This window comes from Capra hircus, chromosome 29 (genome assembly GCF_001704415.2).
Source record: "Capra hircus breed San Clemente chromosome 29, ASM170441v1, whole genome shotgun sequence".
NCBI lineage: Eukaryota > Metazoa > Chordata > Mammalia > Artiodactyla > Bovidae > Capra > Capra hircus.
In genome coordinates this window covers 27,335,533-27,352,922 of record NC_030836.1, presented here as the reverse complement: position 1 = coordinate 27,352,922, position 17,390 = coordinate 27,335,533, and the positions used below count along the sequence as shown (strand labels likewise).

Sequence of the window (17,390 nt, the reverse complement as noted above, 5' to 3'; positions counted from 1 at the left end):
TTTCTACGTAGAAGAAGATTAAACAGTGAATGACTCTCAAACTCAGCTAAAGTTTAATTTATTGAAAGGTAGTTGATTTACAATATTATATTTGTTTCAGATGGACAACATTTTTATACGTGACTCCGTTTAAAGTAACTATATAATACTGGCCATGCTTATTTATTTTATGCATAGTAGCTGTATGCTTAATCCCCTGACTCTCTTCTCCCCCACCACCCCAGGTAATCACTCTTTTTTCTCTATCTGTGAGTCTGTGAAACTTGAAAAAAAGTCACATTAAATTACAATTTAGCTAGTAGAGTTTACCAAAGGACTCAGGATAGAGAAAAGGCATCTGAAATAAGGAAAATAAGCATAATATCAGCTGGTTTTAAATAGAGATGAGAGAAGAGAGAGGGCAAGAAGGAGGAGGGAAGGAGGCAGGAGAAGTCACCCAGCTATGCAGAGAAGGGACTGTTTCCTTTCCGCAGTGGGCAAGGATTCAGAGGGCTTCCCTCTGGGATTCATAACAACTTATTCTTAAATTTGAGCAAGAACGATGACATGTGCCTGAAAATAATTTTCCCCTCAGAGTCTTCTGGATGGCCACATTTGCCTCCTTATACCTCGAGCTGTAGATCAGGGGGTTCAGTATGGGGACCACTGTGGTGTAATACATGGAGGCCGTGTTCTCCTGGGCCAGGGAACTGGCTGTGGAGGGTTTTAAGTACAGGAAGGCAATAATTCCATAGAAAATCCCCGTGGCTGCAAAGTGGGAGCTGCAGGTGCTGAAGGCTTTGGACCTTCCCTCTGTGATGCTGATGAGGAGAATACTGGACAGGATGAAGGCATAGGAAGTTAGGACTGTTAGGTTTAGGATTTTATTTTATCATGATTGTGCCCCTCCTACCGTTTCTTTGCAGCTTCTCCTTTGTCTCTGGATGAAGGGCATCTTTTTTTGAGAGTTCCAGTGTCTTCCTGCCGATGGTTGTTGAATGACTTATTTTATCCCATCAGTTCAGTTCAGTTCAGTTCAGTTCAGTTCAGTTCAGTTCAGTCGCTCAGTCGTGTCCGACTCTTTGCGACCCCATGAATTGCAGCCAAAAATGGAGAAGCTCTATACAGTCAGCAGAAACAAGACCGGGAGCTGACTGTGGCTCAGATCACGAACTTCTAATTGCCAAATTCAGACTTAAATTGTAGAACATAGGGAAAACCACTAGACCATTCTGGTATGACCTAAATCAAATCCCTTATGATTTTATCCCATTGTTTATCTAATATCATAAAATAGGAAAACAGGAGCCTATACTTGATATTAGTCACTGTAATTATTACTCCAGTTCTAGCAGACCAACAGAGGCTTTGGATTGCTGCCCATAAGAACATAGGGCACAAGAAAAAACCCTTACCTTAGAGATGAAACTAAACATGATTGCAAATAGCTTGTATCAGAAACAAGAGTTCATGAAAGAGATGTTTTTCTGACAATCAAATACTTGTGCTGATGAAAAATGGAACACACTCTACTGGAAATTTTAGGATATGCTTTGGTTTCAACAGTCAGGAAGTAAATCATAGGAAATGAAAAGATCACACAGGCTTATGTAATGAAATATGGTCACTGAGATGGGGAGACTTGGAGACCTGTTGAAATATGTGGGTATATGGATAAAGGCTCTCCTGGGGTGGAGTCACTTCAGAGACTGGAGTCCTTAGAAAAGGAGCAATTAGGACCCTGGATTCTGTGTTTTTGTGTCCCAAGTGTGTTAGTTTTCCTTTTACTGGGGAAGTCAACTTGCTGCTTGAGAAACTATAATCTAATACATCCTTTCAAATATTTTACACCCAACAAATCCATCATCATCATCATTAACATAATTAACATCGTCATCATTAACATCAACGTCACCACTTCCACCAGCATCACCACAAACACCCACAACCAACTTGGTCATTACCATTGACATCATCATTAGTCACTACCATTATTACAGTTTTTACTCATCATTAGTTATTCACTATTAGGCACATCAGCTAGACTTTAAGTGTTTAAAGTGTCTTTAAAACAAATGCAAATATTTTAATAAAAAACTGTATAATTTCAGTAAAGAAATGCCAGTTTATAAGGAATGCTAAAATTTTCACTTTTCTCCTGCACCTTTAGATGAGTAATGTTAGAATTGCAGGAGGTTGAGGGACATAAGAAGGTAGGCTTTTAATAACTCTGCATGAGCATTTTGTCCTTCATAAGGGAAATATGTTTAAAAGAAAATGTACTTTTCAAGAATACATTCATCTATCATCTATGAAAGTGTTGCTAATTCAGATTATAAATTAAGCTTTTGAGATAATTGTACAATATACTCACATGGAGGTACAAGAAATAATATATAGATAGATGCTATGTATCCTTTAAATAGCTAGCCCAATGTTAACATTTTGCACAATTATAGTACAATATTGTACAATATTACATGTGGAATATTGTATGTTGCAACAGATAGTCCACTGAACTCTGATTGCACCCGGTTCATTTGTAAATGTACTTCAAAGTAATTTTATCACATGCACGGATTGAGTATCAACCACCACAGTTCATATAAGAACACTTGAATCACCTTCATTCTCATTTTCTAAATAATTGTTTGCTGTCTTACACTCCAAGATTGGTGTTTATATATATGGAGATTATATCTTTATAATCTCATTAATTTGGTCATATTTTATGCATTTCAGTCCATTGCATTTATTCTCATTTTATTGCTCACAATTTTCTCTCTTTGTCCTGAGGAATTCTCTTCAGCTAGCTTCTTGAGTCTTTTTGGACACAGGACTATTAGTCTCTAGTCTCTTATTATATTAACTTTTATCTGATATGACAAGATGTTCTGAGCTCCTCTTGTCAATTCCGTTCTTCAGACCAGAAATCAACCATGTCTTTAAGAGAGTCGTTTTCTTTTAGTGATGAAATGGTGTCTTAAGGTCAAAGTGGATTCCTACAGGGGCTCATTTCTTTTGGGCTAGTCACTTTTTCTAGCTCTTTAAGAAAGAACTGGATGTTTGGGGCTGGTGCACTGGGACGACCCAGAGGGATGGTACAGGGAGGGAGAAGGGAGCGGGGTTCAGGATGGGGAACATGTGTATACCTGTGGTGAATTCATGTTGATGTATGGCAAAACCAATACAATATTGTAAAGTAATTAACCTCCAGTTAAAATAAATAAATTTATATTAAAAAAGAAAGAACTAAAAAACATCTATACTCCATGGTTCTCAACTTTATGAGGATATGTCTTGATATTCATTCTTCAATTTTTTTAGGTAGGTACGATTTTTTTCAGTATGTCTTTTCCAAATATCTGATTCACAATTAGCAATTTTCCTTGCATTATTGTTTTCATTGTTTTCTCCCATGCTTTGGTTTTCTCCTTTGTGGCTCCTACTCACAATAGATTAGATGTTCACTGCTGTTGGAAAATTACTAAACCATCTCTTAGTAAAGTCTTTTGGCAGTTTCTTATGAACTTGTGTATGGTCAAACAATTCCACTGCTAGATATGCATCCAAGCTAAATGAAAATATATGATCATAAAGAGTTTTTTACATGAATGCTTGTCTCTTCTTTATTCGTCATAGCCCAAAGTGGAAATAACCAACTTTCCAGCAAGAGGTGAGGAAACAAATTTGTGGATATATTCAGGCAATGGATGACTAGTAACCAACAAAAAGTGTAGTTTTGATATACACAAAACTATTTATATAAAAAATGGCTCTTCTCCAGAGATCCTGTGCACTAAACCCTCATCAGCCCAGGTCAGGTGTACCTGCCTGTCCCAGGGGCACAGGACAGGGAAGATCAGGACACAGGGGAGCTCGGGTTAATATTGGCAGGAACATGTCTCTCTGCTCCTCTTCCCCACAAAGAGTGGTGGAGCAACGAGTCTCATCCTTGCTCTGAACTTTAGGATCTCATAGAAGTAGGACATGCTGGTGGACACTTCCAGGGCACGTTCACTCTTCATCTTCTAGAAGGTACTCAGCCTGTGGGAGAGCAGGCTCTCCAAAGAGCTCCCAAACTGGGTTGCTCTGGACTTAAGACATGCTTTGTAATTGTGTCTGTTTCCTTGTGACCCCACAGACTGTTGTCTGCCAGGCTCCCCCGTCCCTGGGATTCTTCAGACAAGAATACTGGAGTCAGTGGCCATTTCCTTATCCAGGGGATCTTCCCAACCCAGGGATCAAACCCAAGTCTCCTGTATTGGCAGATGGATTCTTTACCACTGAGCTGTCTGGGAAGCCATTTCCCCTTAATACACCAACCAAAAGAGACTGGAAGGAAAAAAAAAAGTTTAAATACATAAGTATTTTGTAGAGGAAAGAGGGAAGGGCCATTTCCACTTCACCAGGAAGATGATTCGGGGGCCTGTGACTCCTCACAGGGAGTGAGAACGGTGCTCCCCAGTGTGGAGTGCCCTTCTCTGCAGGAAAAGTAGGTGGAGTGGGTAGTTGGGAATGGCTCTTTCCATATGTATTCTTCCCTGGTTCTACTCAGGTAAAAAGCTGAAAATTACATATCCCAGTGTTCCCTCTAGCTAGAGCCATGGGTATGAATTAGCTCCCACTAATTTTTAAATGTATTTTTTGATGAGATTTGAAAGGTGGGAATGAGGTGGTTCTCACTTTTTAGTGTACATTGGAATCACCAGGATATCTATTACAACACAGATTACTGGGCTCCACTCAGTAACTTTGTAGATGTGAAGTAGGGATCCCAAATTTGCATCTCTAACAGGCTTCCAGATGATGTTTGATCCCAAGGTTCAGCTGTTCACTGATTTTTGAGTGGCTTTTATGTGAGGCTTTATTTGTGGTGGCAGTGGTCACAGTAGCAGCTGGGAGTCACATCAATTCTGAAGTCACTTTCCTGGCATCCTCACACTTTCTTTAGTCATTAAATCAACTCTAACAAAATCATTCACTGTATTTATTCCCTTTTGCTGCAGAAAAGTAGAGTTTTATATGTTTCTCATTATAAATCACCGATTGATAAAACAGAATACCAAAAAATAGGTATACATGAGAAGATGTTATACATCCATTGTACTGTGTCAGGCTGCTGAGTCTGAAACACGTATCCTTGATACTGTGACAAAGAAAGGGGCGTAGGGAAAATTTTGTCCTATTGCCACTGGATTTACTGAGCAACGTTGGCAGTAGGTCTCTGTGTCAATTAAGCAGAAAGCGATTTGGCAACAATTTATGATCTGGATGAGCAATCATCCTGGTTTGTCTAGGTTTGCGTGGTTTCCCCAGGTGGGGCTTCCAGTGTGAAACATGGTGAAGCGCCAGGAAACCTGGTGAGCTGGCCGCTCTGTTTCCTTATTTGTTCTGAAGAAGTTGCCTATAAACGTGGGGAGACTAGGGCAGATGATAAATGGTGGGGATCTGAGGAACTGATTTTAGGAGGCATTTGAAATTGGAAGAGCACAATTCAGGCAGGTGTGATTGACTGTTCAAAGGAGGTGCCAGGTTAAAACAAAGGGGACATTTGAGAGACAAGAGAGTGGGCTCCAAAGTCACTGAGACGTGGGCTTGATTCCCAGTGTCTTTGTTCACCAGATGTGTGACCTTCAGCAAGTTACTAAACTACGTTTCCATAGTGAAATGGGGAAAACAGTAGTACCTAACTGTTGTGAGGTGTAACTGAAATAATGCATATAAAGTGTTAGAAGAGTTTCAGGGCTCAGGTAGAGGTTGAAAAAGATGTTAGTGGCTGACATCATTATTATTGTTACTCAGTTACATGAAGGGATCACGTAGGAGTCCTTATATAGAGATCATTAGAGAGAAGTGAGGAGAGAAGAGGAAGATGTCTAGATGAGGAAGGTTCTGGACATCACTTGCTGGAGACTTTCATTCCACCTGTCTCTGCCTTGTGTACCCCCAAGTGCAGAAAGTAGATTGTAAATTAGGTAATATTTTCTACATAAAAATTAATAAAATGTGCATTTCAAAATCACTGTTCAAAGTTTAATGTTTTATTGAGGTGTAATTGATATACAATATTAGTTTTGGATATACATACTTATTCGATATTTTTTGTAGTATACTCCACTTACAGTAAAAGAAGTGACTCATTGGAAAAGACCCTGATGCTGGGAAAGATTGAAGACAGGAGAAGAAGGGGATGACAGAGGATAAGATGGTTGGATGGCATCACCAAGTCAACAGACTTGAGTTTGACCAAGCTCCAGGAGTTGGTGATGGACAGGGAAGCCTGGCATGCTGCAGTCCTTGGGGTTGCAGAGAGTTGGACGTGACTGAGCAACTGAACTAAACTTATAGTTATGGATACATAAGAGTTGTCTATTTGATCCCTGCATCAGGAAGATCCTCTGGAGGAGGAAATCACAACCACTCTAGTATTCTTATTTATTTATTTATTTAATTGATGGATAATTGCTTTAAACAATTTTGTTGTTTTCTGTCAAACCTCAACATGAATCATCCATAGTTATACATATAACCCCTCCGTTTTGAACCTTCTTCCCATCTCCCTCCCCATCCTGCCCCTTTAGGTTTCTACAGAGCCCCTGTTTGAGTATCCTGAGACACAGAGCAAATTCCAATTGGCTATCTATTTACATATGGTAATGTAACTTTCCATGTTACTCTTTCCATGCATCTCACCCTCTCCTCCCCTCTCCACATGTCCATGAGTCTATTCTCCATGTCTTTTTCTCCCTGCTGCCCTAGTTCTTCAGTACCATTCTTCTAGATTCCATATATATTTGTTAGAATACAATATTTATCTTTCTCTTCCTGACTCACTTCACTCTGTATAATAGGTTCTAGGTTCATCCATCTCATCAAATGCATTCCTTTTTATGGCTGAGTATTATTCCACTGTGTGTATGTACAGCAACTTCTTTATCCTTTCATCTGTCAGTGGACATCTAGGTTGCTTCCATGTTCTAGCTATTATAAATTGTGCTGCAATGAACAATGGAATACATGTATCTGCTTCAAGTTTGGTTTCCTCAGAGTAGCTGCTTAGGAGTGGGATTGTTGGGTCATGTAGTGGTTTTATTCCTAGTTTTTTAAGGAATCGCATCACCATCTTCCATAGTGGCTGTATCAATTTACATTCCCTCCAACAGTTCAAGAGCGTTGCCTTTTCTCCCTACCCTCTCTGGCATTTATTGTTCATAGACTTTTTGATGATGGCCATTCTGACTGGTGCGAGATGATATCTCATTCAGTTTTAATTTGCATTTCTCTAAATTGCCAACATCTGCTGGATCATCAAAAAAGCAAGAGAGTTCCAGAAAAAACATCTATTTCTGCTTTATTGACTATGCCAAAGCCTTCGACTGTGTCGATCACAATAAACTGTGGAAAATTCTGAAAGAGGTGGGAATACCAGACCACCTGACCTGCCTTTTGAGAAATCTGTATGTAGGTCAGGAAGCAACAGTTAGAACTGGACATGGAACAACAGACTGGTTCCAAATATAAAGAGAGTATGTCAAGGCTGTATATTGTCATCCTGCTTATTTAACTTATATGCAGAGTACATCATGAGAAATGCTGGGCTGGAAGAAACACGAGCTGGAATCAAGATTCCAGGAAGAAATATAAATCACCCCAGATATGCAGATGACACCATCCTTGAGGCAGAAAGTGAAGAAGAACTAAAGAGCCTCTTGATGAAAGTGAAAGAGGAGAGTGAAAAAGTTGGCTTAAAGCTCAACATTCAGAAAACTAAGATTATGGCATCTGGTCCCATCGCTTCATGGGAAATAGATGGGGAAACAGTGGAAACAGTGTCAGACTTTATTTTTCTGGGCTCCAAAATCACTGCAGATGGTGATTGCAACCATGAAATTAAAAGATGCTTACTCCATGAAACTAAAAGAAGGAAACTTATGACCAACTTGAACAGCATATTAAAAAGCAGAGACATTACTTTTTCAACAAAGGTCCATCTAGTTAGGGCTATGATTTTTCCAGTAGTCATGTATGGATGTGAGAGTTGGACTATAAAGAAATCTGAGTGCAGAAGAATTGATGCTTTTGAACTGTGGTGTTGGAGAAGACTCTTGAGAGTCCCTTGGACTGCAAGGAGATCCAACCAGTCCATCCTAAAGGAGATCAGTCCTGGGTGTTCATTGGAAGGACTGATGCTGAAGCTGAAATTCCAATACTTTGACCACCTGATGCAAAGAGCTGACTCACTGGAAAAGACCCAGATGCTGGGAAAGATTGAGGGTAGGAAGAGAAGAGGGTGACAGAGGATGAGATGGTTGGATGGCGTCACTGACTCAATGGGCATGGGTTTGTGTGGACTCCAGGAGTTGGTGATGGATAGGGAGGCCTGGCGTGCTGCAGTTCATGGGGTCACAAAGAGTCAGACACGACTGAGTGACTGAACTGAACTGAATAATGAGCGATGTTGAGCATCTTTACATGTGTTTGGTAGCCATCTCTATGTCTTCTTCGGAGAAATGTCTGTTTAGGTCTTTCCCCCACATTTTGATTGGGTTTTTTGTCTTTCTGTTATTGAGTTGCATGAGCTGCTTGCATATTTTGGAAATTAATCCTTTGTCAGTTGTTTCATTTGCTATTATTTTCTCCCATTCTGAGGACTGTTGCTGGGGTCCAGCCACCACAGGATCCAGGGGAACCTGAAGGAGAAACGGTGTTGGCAAATGATTTAGAGAGAGATAAGGGAAGAATGTTGTAGATAAGAAAATAGAAGAGAGAAAGAGGCTGATATTAACGCAGAGGGCCTTTATGCTCCAAGGGATCAGCCTGAAAAAGAGAGTAAGAGAGAGAAAGAAAGAAAGAGAGAAAGGAAGAAAAACACGGGGAGACCAAGCTTCTTCGGTGAGCAGGGCCCTTCACTTTATTTTCAGAGAGGGCTTTATACCCTGAGTTGTACATACAGCAAGGTGAAAAATGCAGAGTCAACTCAACATTTCATCAGTATTAACTTTTATCGATATCAGGTTCCTTCCTGTGAGAGTCTTATTTTTTGTACATTATCTTCTGGCCCGGAGGCCTGTTGATATTTTATGACTGCTTTTTGATAAAGGTTGGTCAGACAGAACAATAATTTTCCCTTAAGGTGTTTTTTCTTAAATTCTTAGCCTGCATCACACTTAAAGTACAGAGTACTTTTTTTTTTACATTTTTATGGAGCAAAGATTCAGTGGGTTACAGCAAAGAAAGAACTTATTAACTCAAAATCTAATGTTGTTAATGCTAAAGCTGCTGCTTGTTTTTTGTACATCCTGACTATATGCACTTCCAGGAACACAATGGATAAGGGATGTGAGAACTTGGCAGCAAGCATTGGCTCAAAAATGTTGCAAGAGTCTGGATAAACCTGCCAAGTAAGCTAGAATGCTAACAGGGGGTTTGAAACACTCTTTTCATGCCCAGGAGATTTATCAACTAGAGCCCTAAGTTGATTTTTTCCAGAGAAAGGTGGTTGGGGATAGCCCCCTGTTAATGTCAGAAGAATTGGTGAAAGGCATAAAATAGCAAGACAGACAGATTCTGGTTTTGGGGTAGATGCTCGAGCAGGTCCAGAGGGTGTGTCGAGTCCTGAGGCCTTGCTTATCAGGACTCTTCTGCATGACCTTGTCATGGGTGGGATGGCCCAGGGAGTCCCTCCAGTCCTCCATGACCTTGTCATGGGTGGGATCTCCCGTGCTGGCTCCTGGCAGACTGTCTTTTCAGCTTTCTTAGTTTCCTTTGCTGTGCAAAAGCTTTTAAGTTTAAAAGGTTCCACTTGTTTACTTTTGTTTTCAATTTTGTTACTCTGGGAGATGGGTCATAGAGGATCTTGCTTTGATTTATGTCATCAAGTTTCTGCCCATTTTCCTCCAAGAGTTTTATACCTTCTGGTCTTACAGTTAGGTCTTTAATCCATTTTGAGTTTATTTTGTGTATGATGTTAGGAAGTGTTCTAATTTCATTCTTTTACACGTAGCTCTCCAGTTTTCCCAGCACCACTTATTAAAGAGGCTGTATCTGCCCCATGGTATATTCTTGCCTCCTTTGTCAAAAATAAGGTATCATAGGTGTGTGCATGGGTTTATTTCTGGGCTTTCTATCTTGTTCCATTGATCTATATTTCTGTTTTTGTGCCAGTACCATACTGGCACAAAAATGACTACTGATGACTGTAGCTTCGTAGTATAATCTGAAGTCAGGAAGGCTGATTCCTCTAGCTCCATTCTTCTTTCTCAAGACTGGTTTGGCTTTTTGGGGCCTTTTGTGTTTCCATATGGATTGTGAAATTTTTTGTTCTAGTTCTGTGAAAAATGCCATTTGTAATTTGATAGGGATCACATTGAATCTCTAGATTGCGTTTGGTCATATAGTCATTTTCACAATATTGATTCTTCCTACCCAGGAACATGGAATAGCTCTCCATCTGTTTATATCATCTTTGATTTCTTTCATTAGTGTCTTATAATTTTCTCTGTACAGTTCTTCTGTCTCCTTGGGTAAGTATATTCCTAGATACTTAATTATTTTTGTTGCAATGATGAATGGGATTGATTCCTTAATTTCTTTTTCTGATTTTTCATTGTTAGTATATAGAAATGCAAGTGATTTCTGTGCATTGATTTTGTATCCTGCGGCTTTGCTAAATTCACTGGTTAGCTCTAGTAATTTTCTGATACTATCTTTAGGGTTTTCTATGTACATTATCATGTCATCTTCAAACAGTGAGAGTTTTACTTTTTCTTTTCTGATCTGGATTCCTTTCTTTTTCTTCTCTGATTGCTGTAGCTAAGACTTCCAGAACTATGTTGAATAATAGTGGCAGAAATGGACATCTTTGTCTTGTTCCTGATCTTACAGGGAATGCTTTAAGTTTTTCACCATTGAGACTAATGTTTTCTGTAGGCTTATCATATATGGCCTGTCCTATGTTGAGGTAGGTTCCTTCTATGCCCATTTTTGAAGAGTTTTAATCATAAATGGGTGCTGAATTTTGTCAAAGGTTTTTTCTTCATCTATTGAGATCATCATATTGTTTTTATCTTTCAATTTGTTAATATGATGTATCACATTGATTGACTTGTGTATATTGAAGAATGCTTGCATCCCTGGGGTAAACCAAACTTGATCATGGTGTATGAGCTTTTTGATGTGTTACTGAATTGTTTGCTAAAATTGTGTTGAGGATTTTTGTATCTATGTTCATCAGTGATATCGGCTGTAGTTTTCTTTTTGTGTGTGTGTTGTCTTTGTCTGGTTTTGGTATCAGGGTGATGGTGGCCTCGTAGAATGAATTTGGAAGTGTTCATTCCTCCGCAATTTTTTGAAAGAGTTTTAGAAGGATAGGCATTAGCTCTTTTCTAAATGTTTGATAGAATTCTCCTGTGAAGCCATCTGGTCCTGGGCTTTTGTTTTTAGGGAAAGTTTTGATCACAGCTTCAATTTCAGTGCTTGTAATTGGGTTTTTCATAATTTTTATTTCTTCCTGGTTTAGTCCTGGAAGATTGAGCTTTTCCAAGAATCTGTCCATTTCTTTCAGGTTATCCATTTTATTGTCATATAGTTGTTCATAATAGACTCTTCTTGTCCCTTCTTTCCTCTCCTCACTGGTAAACACTAGTTTCTCTATGTGTGAGTCTGTGAATGTTCAAAATTAATGCTAAATTTCAATTAAGAAGATGGAGTTTGCCTATGGGAGTCAGGATGTAGAAAATGCTTTCCAAATGAGAGAAAAGATGAAGAAATCAGAGGAAAGGGTGGGCAGAAAGAAGGCAGGAAGGAGCAAGAAGCAGTCTCTCAGCCATGCAGAGAAGGAGCATTCATAGGGTTCCTCTCTGGGATTCATAACAACTTACTTTTAAAACTAAGAAAGAATAGTAACATTTTCCTTAAAACATTTTTCCTCTCAGAGATTTCTGCATGGCAGCCTTTACATCCTTATTTCTCAAACTGTAGATCAACAGGTTCAGCATGCGGATCATGCAGTGTAAAACATAGAGTTCACGTTCTCCTGGGCCAGGGAACTGGCTGTTGTGGGTTTCAAGTACATGAAGGTGGTCATTCCATAGAACAGCCCCATGGCAGCAAAGTGGGAGCTGCAGGTGCTGAAGGCTTTAGGCCTTTCTTCTGTGATGCTGATGTGGAGGATACTGGACAGGATGAAGGTATAGGCAACAAGGATTGTTAAGGTGGTGACTATGATGTCAAATCCAGCCAAAAAGAGTACTATCATACCAATAGGATAGGTGCTAGAGCAGGAGAGCTTCATGTGACAAGTATGTCACAGTAATAATGACTGATGAATATCTCACAATAGGACAGTTTCAACATGATGCTAGTCTCTATATGGTTGAGTCAATGAGTGACATGACATAGACCCCAGCCAATAGCAGGAAGCAGGCTCAATGAGACATGATGTTGTAAAGAAAAGTGCTTCAGATGGCAACATAGGCCGTCTCTGTGAGCATGTAACACTCAGCAACGACAAACACCAGGAAGAAGTAGAGCTGCGACGTGCACCCTGCATAGGAGATGGTGTTCTTCTCTGACACAAAGTTCACCAGCATCTTAGGGGTGATGACAGAGGAGTAGCAGAGATCCACAAAGGACAGGTTGCTGAGGAAATGGTACATGGGGGTGTGAAGCTGAGCGTTCAGACAAATAAGGGTTATCATGCCCAGGTTCCCTACCATGGTGACCAAGTAGATCCCAAGGAAGAGGAAGAAGAGGGGGAGCTGGAGCTCTGGTCGATTTGTTAAACCTCCAAGAATGAACTCTGTCACTATAGAGTGATTTTCTGCAGCCATCCTCATCTGGTTGGGGAACCTGTGGGGACGAGAGAGAATTGCATGAAAGGCTGCATCTTGCACTGCTTGGTGAAGCTAGTTTGACTTTGTGAGGCCAGATGAATGATTCTGGGATCCTTCTTGATGAACGACTCCTCATCCTGTTGTTTATTTTGGGAAGAATATCAGACCCTGTGTATATTGAGGATCATGGAGATGTGAGGGAAAGGCAGGCAAGATATAAAACGCTTATCTCTTTCTTGTTTTTCAAATATCTTATAGCAGTAGATCTTAATGTCTAGTCCATGGATCAGCATCATTGGCATCACCTGAAGATATTAGAGATGCAAATTGTCAAGTCTCACCCCAGAGCTACCAAATCATAAACTTTGGGATGGGGCCCAGTGATCTGTGTATCATTATATCTCCAGGTGAGGCTTATGCAGGAGGAAGTCTGAGAGTCTCAATCCTGTAAGTAATAAGCAGTAGAATTAATATTGGAGATATGTTTTCTTTCAGAAATGAAATTCTATCACTTCTGCAAGTCCTAAATATTGACTTAATGTGAATATATGGTAATCTGTCTCAAACTGATGCAGTGTCAGGGGGATATGGTAGTTACAACAATATCATTGAGTTACAAGTCAATTACTATACTGAAAGTTGAGAAAATGAATGATATCAGTCCCTAAGGTGGTTGTAAATGTAATATGGGACAATGCATTATTATTAGTTTTCAAGAAGTCTGTTCCTATAAAAATGTGAAATGGCACTACATTTAGTCACTCAGTTGTGTCTAACTCTTTGGGACTCCATGGACTGTAGGCTCCCAGGATTCTCTGTCCATGAATTCTCCAGGTTAAAATACTGGAATCGGTGGCCATTCCCTTCTCTAGGGGATTTTTTTTCTGACCCAGGGATGAAATCCGGGTCTCCTGCATTGCAGGCAGATTTTTCACCCTTTGAGCCACCAGAGAAACCCCTAGGTGTCTGGAATTTGTTCTTTTGTTCTTTTTTTTTTTTTATTGGACTTCAGGCCCTAAGACAATAGTTCTCAATATTTTTTGTATATTATAATCTCCTGGAGCATTTAAAAATTATTGGTGGCTACGTTCCTCCCATAGAGGTTCTGATTAATTCATCTGTGGTGAAGTCTGCGCCATAGCACCTTGAATAGTCCAGAGTAAATGCTCAATAGCTGCTTTAACTATTATTATTGTTAGGTCTATTTTCAGATCATAATATGAAACAATGGCCCAATTATCTCCCTAATGACAAAGTACCTAAATTACAGATATGTCATAAGAAGCATGAATCATCATTGCTAAATATGATACCTATAGATATCACTTTTCTGATATGTATTTCTTAAGCAAAACCCTTAAATTTGTCTGCTTTCACTGTGTATTTATACAGTTACTAACTTTCATATAAAGCTTTTCAAAGGTCATTCTCATTAACAACTCTCATAACTTTTGGTATGTGGAGAAAGGAGTCTAAGAGTAGAATTTTCATTACCATGTTCCTAAGGAGATTCATGTTTGGGAACGCATGTAAGAATTAAAGATTTTAAAATTTAAAAAAAATAAAAAATTAAAAAAAAAAAAAAAAAAGAAAACTGTAGTGCCAGACAGGAAGTGACTTTCCTGAAGCTTCATAAGTATCAAGGACTTGGAACTGAAACAGCTTTCTTCTGATCATGAGCTCTTCCCTTGGCCTAAGTGTGCAGCCTTACAAATCAGCGCACTTACAGCTCTAAGCAATGCTGTGACTGACTGTGCTTTATCCTTGATATCTTAGATTGTGCATACCATATCACAAAGAGGAATGTTGCATTATTTTCCTATTCTCTAGGAAACAGAAGCTCTAAAAGTTAAATAAGTTACCCGAAGTCATAAAACTAGCAAGACTCTGACCTGGGTCTAAAACCCAGAATATATGACCACCTGTCTATTTTGGTTCCAGTAAATTATTTCACTTTGCTCTAGGTTGTCTTGTGTGTAGCACTTTGTTGTTATTTAGTAAACTTAACATAGTGAAGTTTGGACATAAATGATAGATTTTATTGCCAATTCAGACTTATTTAAAAAAATTACCAAGCCAGTATATGTGCCTTGTAGAAAATCAGAAATACAAATAAGCAAAAATACAATACTATTTTCTCACTCCTTGGAGACTAACAGCAGCCATGACTATCATCTTAGATATTTTCAAAGCATGTGTATACTTACATGTGTATAAGTATGTATATATTTAAAAATTATTTTATAACATGCTTTTTAATTAGCACTTCAAAATACATTGTCATTTGAGTCCTATAACTGTTATAACTCCAGCACTAGCTATATATGTTTTTCTAGGTGGAGGAGTCTTTAAATCCTTAGGATGTGGTGTAATGACAAGAAAATACATTGCATTGTAAACTTCATATGTTAAATTATCAATGGTTCAATTATTAACTTCATAATAACCATTATTAGAGGTAGTTAAGGTTTTTTGAATATTGTTTTCATTTATTACAAAGGAGAAAAAGTTCCTCGTGGTAGCAACAATAGATTAAAAATATATTATATATCCCCTTCTATGCAATTTCTACCTCTGGAAACAATAAAAAACATAGAAAATCCACCTAGAATATACTATTACTAGAAATCAAAGTGCCTCACAGGGTAACACAGAGTGAATGCCACTTACTTAGTGAAGTGCTGATGGGAAAATCTTAGACAGCACTGATTATTTTCTCCCATAATCATCTAACAATATAAAATTGTTATGATTCCATACTTCGTATCAGTCACTACAGTTATTACCTCCTGTTCTACCAGACCATCAGAGGCTCAGAATTGCCGTCCATAAAGAACACAGCACATGAAGAAAAACCACTTAGAAGTGAAGGTAAACGTATGGCTGAAAATAGCCTGTATTTAGAAGCAGGAGTTCATGAAAGAAATATATTTCTCATACAATTGCTTTAAGTCATAATTATGTACCTGTGCTGAATGAAAACAGATCAGAGTCCCCTGGAAATTATAGAGGATGCCTTGGTTTCAATAGTCAGTAATTATCAATATGTGCTGTTGCTGCTGCTGCTAAGTTGCTTCAGTCGTGTCTGACTCTGTGCGACCCCATAGACGGCAGCCCACCAGGCTCCCCTGTTCCTGGGATTCTCCAAGAACGCTGGAGTGGGTTGTCATTTCCTTCTCCAATGCATGAAAGGGAAAAGTGAAAGTGAAGTTGCTCAGTCGTGTCCGACTCTTAGCACAGGACCATATAAGTTTATTCAAAGGGACCAGCACTGTCATGAATAATAGGTCTCTGGGGTTGGGAGAGGGTCTCTTTATGTATATATGGGCAGAACTTCTGGGATGCAGTCACTTCAGAGACTGGAGACCTTAGTAAAGGAGCTATTAGAGTCTTGGTTTACACTTTTGCTGGGAATCATATTTATTATTATTTTTTTTGTCTCCCAAGCATGTTAATTTCCTTTATTGGGAAAGTCATCTTGCAGCTTGGGAAACAGTGTCTAATGCATCCTTTCAAATATTTTACTACCAATATTTCCACCACCATCCTCATCACCACCAGCACCACCAGTAATACCATCAACTCCATCATCAGTCGCTATCATTATGGTTGTTACTCATCATTAGTTATTCACCATAATGCATAATCAACTAGGTTTAAAAGTTTATTTTAAAAGGTTTTAAGATCATTTTGTAATATTTTCTTAAGGCAAGCTATATATTTTCAGTAAAGGAGTGTTAATTTATAAGGAATGCTAAATCTGTCACCCTGCTGCTGCTGCACCCATAGATGAACAGTATTAGAGAGGCAGGAGGTTGAGGGGCATAAGAAGGTAGAAATAAAAACTCTTCACTCATATATTCTCATTCTGTAGAGAAATATGTGGAAAAGATTGTATACTTTTCAAGAATATAGTCAGTCATATATCATGTATATCATGTATGAAAATGTTGCTAATGCATATTTTATTTATTATTTATGGACACATTTATTTTGGGGATTTTAGAGTGTGCTAGATTTTATGACTTCTGACAAAGTTTCTGTAATTGCCCTAGGGATTTGTAAATTAAAAAATATTATTGGAGTGCAGTTGATTTACAATGTTCTATTGACTTCTGATGTAAAGTAAATCAGTTATGCATGTAAATATATATCCAGTCTTATCTAGATTTATTTCCCATATAGGTCATTATGGAGTATTGAGTAGAGTTCCCTGTGTTAAACAGTAGGTCCTTATTATCTATCATATATAGTAGTGTGTATATGTCACCCTGCTTATTTAAATTATATGTAGAGTACATCATGAGAAATGCTGGGCTGGAGGAAGCAGAAGCTGGAATCAAGATTGCTGGGAGAAATATCAATAACCTCAGATACACAAATGACACCTCCCTTATGGCAGAAAGTGAAGAAGAACAAAAGAGCCTCTTGATGAAACTGAAAGAGGAGAGTGAAAAAGTTGGCTTAAAGTTCAACATGTAGAAAACTAAGATCATGGCATCCGGTCCCATCACTTCATGGGAAATAGATGGGGAAATAGTGGAAACAGTGTCAGACTTTATTTTTTTGGGCTCC

At 38.8% G+C, this 17,390-nt stretch overlaps 1 pseudogene; it reads right to left on the bottom strand.

The window, feature by feature from the left end:
• LOC102180920 lies at positions 485 to 12,812 on the bottom strand (annotated as a pseudogene).